The following is a 6871-nucleotide window of genomic DNA, read 5'->3' on the forward strand; positions in this document are numbered from 1 at the left end:
TACCAGTAACTAGAGACAGAAAATCGACGTCGACTGCGAGGTTTCAAACAAAGAGATCCAGAGAAGAAATAAACTTCGATGGCAAGAGGCAGAGATGAGAGATCAATTTGGGCCGTCTACTCTTTCTAGAGATCAATTTCCGTATTCAGGCACATGAGTTTCATTTTTTAAAATTCTTCTTAAAAGCCAACAATGTCGTTCTGTGTTTCTGGTAGCCAAAAAAAAAAAAAGTGTAACCCAGCCAACCCACTCAAACTATTGGGTTAGCTAGGTTGTCTAGGGTTTACCTCCGGTTGGATAGGTTACATCAGGTTAGCTCCAGACCAGTTTTAAGAGGAAAATTGGATCAAGAAAGAGTCTAGTTCACCAGTTGAATTGGCCAATTCGATCAAATTTTCCATTTAATGGGTTGATGGTTAAAAATGTTATTCCTAACACAATTAATCAAGAAGCACTAAAAATACAATTAACTCTAATATGATTATAAATATGGGTCAAAAAGATATATGCCTATCTTGATGACAAATTAGAAAAAAATTCTAATTACACACACATTACCTATATTATGGTCCAATTAAGATTCCCATCTTCCAAGAAAAATTAGGTGCATTGTATACAAAATATAGATACATTTTATATATTAAAAACTTAAATGAGATCTCTTCTTTAATTAAATATAATTTTCCTCAAAATACCTAACCCTAAACTTATCATGTCTCCTTCAGGCCAAAAAAAGTAAAACTTATCATCCCCCACTCTCTCTCACATGCACGCCGCACACAAGTCAATCAAAAGTTCTAGAGCAAAAAGGTCAAGTCCCCTTTTATTTTCTCTCCTTTTTGAGATTCTTTGGTCCTTTGCTTGCCTTTGTGGCTTCCGGCTCTGGACGGTGCTATTCTCATTGTGTGTCGATGGTGATGTTGATGGAGGATCTATCATCATCTATTAAACTTATGAAGTGATAGTTGATCATTCTTATTCGAATTTCCATAGTTACAATCGAGGTATGTTTGCATCAAGCTAGTCAATTACTGCAGTTTTATTTAAATCTTGTACAAAATGCTTTACGGTTCGTAGGTACTGGTTCACATTTAATTCCAGAAGTTAGTGGTGAGGTAATTATGGTGGTCATGGTAAGCTCTAGAAGCTTCCTTCACCAGATTTGGTGGTGTCATTTTGCCCTTCGCCTTGAGTTTTTCTGGGTCTTGGTTTTTGGAGAAAGGTTTTTATTGATTGAATTAGGTCGGGTTTTTCTAGTTTGGGTTTTAAATCTTTATTATTATTATTTTTTACTTTCTCTTGTATTCTATTTGGTTTGATTTAACAAAAGTCATTTGAATGTGTTGGTGGTTGCTTTCTTTTGTGCAGTTTACCCTGAAGTCAAACGAGGCTACAGATAATGATGAAGATCATGAGGATAAAAGTATTTTTGAGTGTTACAGCATGTTGATCTTTTCTCATCAAATCAGCGACATACCAAAGGTATATTGATGAGTGTTTTGCTAGTAAAATTTGTTAGCAAGAAACCTTGCCATTGATCTCGAGTTTGTTATCAGGTTCTCTTACATGAATACCAACTAATAGATACTTTTACGCCTAAAAATTGGGTCTTCCAAAGTTATTTTCACACGCACTGAACACTATAATTTTTTATTTATTCATTGTCCAACTTTGCCCCTTATACTTTCAGTGTTTTAGTTGGTTTATTTGTTAATTGAATATCATTGTTGGATTGGTCATGAAAACAATTCGAAGATTGTAGTCGTTGCAATAGAGCTTGATCATAAGTAATAATCAAAATTGTTGATTTAGCTTAAATAGTTTGAATGCAAAGTTTAATCAGTAGCCATCTAGAAGAATTTCTCATTCTAATATCCAACTTTAGTAATCCAGAGGGACTCAATAGTAATTGGTGCGTGCCCAATTGATACTCTTTTTAAAATAAGTTTGTGTATTTTTTATGCTTAGCTTGTTAAAATTTTTATAACAATGATTATTGTCTCATAAACTGGTTAAAAATATAGTAATTATCCCTAGAGTTTTATTTTTCTCCACTATCATGATTGTTGTTTATTTGTTTCTTGTACATTGATATTGTTTTTTTGTATCCATGAGCTCCTCACTCAACATTAATTTTGTAGGCAACCTATGCAGCACTAAAACATTATTTTATTTACTTTCTACAATGGTTAGAATTACAGCCCATGTAATAGGTTTTCTGCATAATTTTATCGAGCATTTTGATTGTTTGGAATTCGAAGTTTAATTAATGTGTTCTTCTATAATACTTCTATTAAGTTCTTTAAGCTAACTCAGTATCATTTTCATGCAATACATTATTTTACAGAACATATATGCTATCATGATGACTTCATGGAATGTGACATATACGTTTGGCCACCTCTTAAATAGAAGTGAAACTGCATCTTCTTCAGGTATTGTGGCTGCATCTTTCTTTTGTGTCAATCTACCACGGCAATTTTAAAATACTATATTTTTCTTCCCAGATTTTATCCCTATTATATTAGCTTTAGTTAAAAGTCTAATTTTCACTTGCATCTATAATCAAGAAGGGGTAAAGCAAGAAGTACTCGTTCTATCTAGCTGCCATTATTTCTCCACCAATCACTTCATATGATCTCCGCGAATTTATCTTTGATGTTACCAATTTCTCTCCCAACAGTGTTGGTGTGTCGTCTAGCAGCATTGAAGCATCACACCCTTTCACAAATTAAGGTATTCGTTAGTTCATCAAATTATTTATTTTTCATAATTTCATACCCTTTTGAAAGATTTTATTTAACAATTTTCATTAAATTACCATTGGCATAATGTAGGAGAAAAAGGAAAACCAAAGATATCGTTGCCCTGGAGTCATGTTGTAGAACAGAGAAATAGAAGGAGAGAACGCAAGAGATATGGGGACATGATGGAGCAACTATGAATCAAATCAACGATATACCAAAAGTATGTATATTGAAAAGTATATTTTTAATTCTTAATTTATTTTGATATATTGTTACTCACATTTTGGCACATTCTTCAAACTAATTAATGTTACATAACTCATTTTACCAATATGCAAACAGATCTTGATACGATATTTTAAAATTGTTGGTGCAGTTTGAAGATAGATCACTAGTGATATTTGAATGCTTTATACAACTTTTCATGCATATGCAACATTGAACATCATCCTTTTTTTTTTGGTTGTGTGCGTGTGTGTGTGTGAAAAGTTTAGGTGATAAGTTGGGTCCTTGGAGTTCACTAGGGATAGAACATGTCTTTAGGCTTAAAGAATGTTTACAAGGTATTTATAGATCACCCACACTAAAAGATGCTCACATTAGCAGCTGTGAAATTTGAATCCACAACCTTATAAGTTACGGGCCAAATCGTTACTAACTTGACTAACTTTTTTTATTAGACATCATCCTTTCAATCAATCCATCATTTATTAATGGATTATGATTAATTACTTGAAGTCATGCTTGTCGACCATGAAATTAGATCAAAGAATATAGTTATTTCAACAATGAATTGTGATAAAGATTGGTCACAACTATTGCTATTATGTAAGTATTTTGAATTGAAAGCTTAATCAATGGACATCACAAGGAACTTGTCAAGCTGTACTCTCCTACTTTAATAATCCCAAGTCAGACAACATCAACAATTCTTTACTAAATTTAACAGTTCTCGAAAATAATTATTTGATGATTCTTGTTTCTTGTAGGCTTGCATTGTTTGTGCTTTGGCAATTAAAGTGAAGGAACCCAAATTCATATGATAATAGAGCAATCCTATAGGAGCAAGTTATATGCTACTCCCTCAAATGCATACACATGTTAGTATAGGTTATAATGGAGCTATCCTATAGGAGTGACGGTGGAACTACATGCACTTGTCATAAGACGAAATTAATTTTAATTAATTAGGCTCAATAAACTCGTACCTTTCCATGGCTTGTTTCATCATAAATATACGTTGTACTCTGGGCCGGTCATTTGTGTTTGGTATAAATTCATGCATCTATAGTAGATCTCTCACATGTTATAGCCTTATTTTCTTTTGGGTGAACTACATGTTGTGGTCTCTTTCTCATGGATCAACCACCTAATCGTATTTACACAGGATGAATGAAAGAGGAGAAAAATTGTAGGATGATAATGTTCAGGAAGATTGATGAATGCATAAGTCTTGAAGTGTGAAAAAGTTCATGTTGGAGAGAATAAAATCAAGACGAACGGATGCTTCATTGATTATTAATCACAGCCCATCAATCTTTGCTGTTACTTGGAAGAATAATTGTTTCCGTAGACTTTTCCAATGGATAAAATTATAGTTGCTTGGGCCGGGTTTGATGACAATAGTGCCATAAACTAGGGCTGGAGAATGGTCTCTGTAAGTAGGTTTTTCATTCCACACAAGAGCACAGATCATAACAAGTAATGGAGCGTAAATAAAGTATTGTTCCCATAGAAATTTATTTGTAAAAGAATGATCAACCAAAGACTAGGTAGATTCAATTAAGTAAAGCAAAATACAATTACATGAAATTTGATTTTGAAAATTATATTGAAATTGAAACATAAAAAAAGAAATTGATTTAAGACTTCAAGTACAAATTCAGATATAAGATTATTTATCCTCTTGCATCTCATAACACTAAAATAACCTCCTCTCATAAATGCTTTTAATAAAAATAAGTGTTAATTAAGAGTTCTAAAAAATAATCGAACAAGTTCTCTCAAATCATGGACATTAGTTGAACTAATTATTGCCCAATCTCTTATTATAATTAATAAAACCTAATTTAAGCACCAATCTTGTTGTGGTTATGCAAGGTTAGTAAGTATATCTCTATTTAATTAACAAAATCATCTATTCATCATGCAAATTTCAAGTTCTTGCATAATTTTTACTCAAGTATTACACTCAAGTTAGCCCTATCAAGCATCACTCAAGTGAACAAATCAAATAAATAGTGGTCAAACACTTAGAAGCATTAAGAAAAGAGTCAAATAAGCACTTATATATATATATATATATCTCATCAATCACAAAAACAGAGGAGAAAATAAATATTAATTAATACAAGGTTTCAAAATAATTGCAGAGCAAAGAGTTAGCTACTCATAATCAACAAGAAGCTACAAAAACAACAAAATGTTTACAGCCATATCAAATTACAAGAGGAAAATTGGAGAAGAATGAAAGAACAAGAAATGGAGCTTCAAATGGCTTCAAAATTTTAACTTTTGGACTTAACTCATCCAAAGACAAAACCTAGCATAACCAAGCTTCCAAAATGTCTTCAATTGTGTAGAATGCATTCTAAGTTGAGCCAATGACATATATACACCAAGCCCTAACATTTTCAACTAAGAAAAATGCAATGTTTTACTGTTAGCGGTGAAAGTTGTGAATAAAGTCACAACTTTGGGCTATCTTGCACACTTCTCCCATGTAGCATGATTAATCACATTTGCACCTTATTTCTTCATCCTAACACCTTCCAAAAACATCAACAAAGGTTTTGAAATGTTTCTGACCAAATTCTAAACAATAATAACATAGATTAATTAAGCCCAAAAAAGTATCAAATTAAAGTCTAATGTGCAAACCAAAGCAAGATACACGTTTCCTAATTTAGGCAATTAAAATACATACAATTGTGCCAAAACTATATTAAAATCAAAGAAGAATGTGCTCAAATGATATGAAATTCTAGATGCTAAGAGTACGCCACCATGGAAGGTCATCTTCATAAATAAATAAATAAAAGGCCTTTTGGCTAAATTTGTATGTGGTCTAGCTTCATGGGATTGAATAATATATTCAGGCCCATCTGAGCATGGATATCTTGGTTTGTTCACTCGATTCCAGCAAACTAATGATTTCGAATGTTATAGTTATGATTTTAGCAAATTAAACTTAGCTTAATAATATCCTAGAGTGATGCGAAAAAGTATTATATTTTCACCCACAAAAGTGGCGAGAAAATAATTATTTCAAACAAAATGCAAAACAAAATATCATTTATAAACTCAAAATCTTAAATATTCCCTCCATTTCTATTTATAAGAGAAACTATTACTTTTAGCTTATTTTTTATATAAGTAAAATTACATTTTTCAATAACCATTTATAATGAACTTTCTAAATTACCCCCTCATAATTTTATCATTCATAGTCATAAGAAATAATTAATGAAGGGTATTGTAGTCCAATTTTTTATTTTCAGACACAATTAATATAGTTAATCAATTTTCTTAAATTGTATGATACAGTTTTTTCTCTTATAAATAGAAACAAAGAGAGTATATAAAATGTTTTGTTTGTTAGTTATCATTTATTATATTACATACATTTTGTATCAAATTATTTTATTTTGGGAATTAATAACTTAATAGATTTAATACATATATTTTTCCTCTCTCATGGTATCCTAGGTTTTTGACTTAGACTTATTCAGTCAACAACTTGCGGATACCTCTTTGGAGGGAATACCTCCAACTAAGAATTTAATCGGTACTTGATGATAATAAAAATGCAAATAAAAGTACAAATGAGAATACTTGTTTTGCTCATTCAAGAGAAATATCTTTTTTTCTAAAAGCAAGAAATATGGTAATACAAACTCTAGTAATATTAAGATTTATATTCTTTTTTTTATTGGTTACCCACAAGTATTCTTCTATTAGAAACAATTCTGTTTGAGACACGATCTGACACTAAATATAAGCACCTCTTCTAGTACAGTTCTTTAAAAAACCCATCATGAGAACAACTCAATCCGTTATTGTGAAGAATTAATGGTTCAATAAAAATTAATTGACAGTTAAATTTTTGCTATAATCATTGAATT

Source organism: Prosopis cineraria, unplaced genomic scaffold, assembly GCF_029017545.1.
Source record: "Prosopis cineraria cultivar Desert tree isolate PC_DT_omini unplaced genomic scaffold, ASM2901754v1 PC1, whole genome shotgun sequence".
Taxonomy (NCBI): Eukaryota; Viridiplantae; Streptophyta; class Magnoliopsida; order Fabales; family Fabaceae; genus Prosopis; species Prosopis cineraria.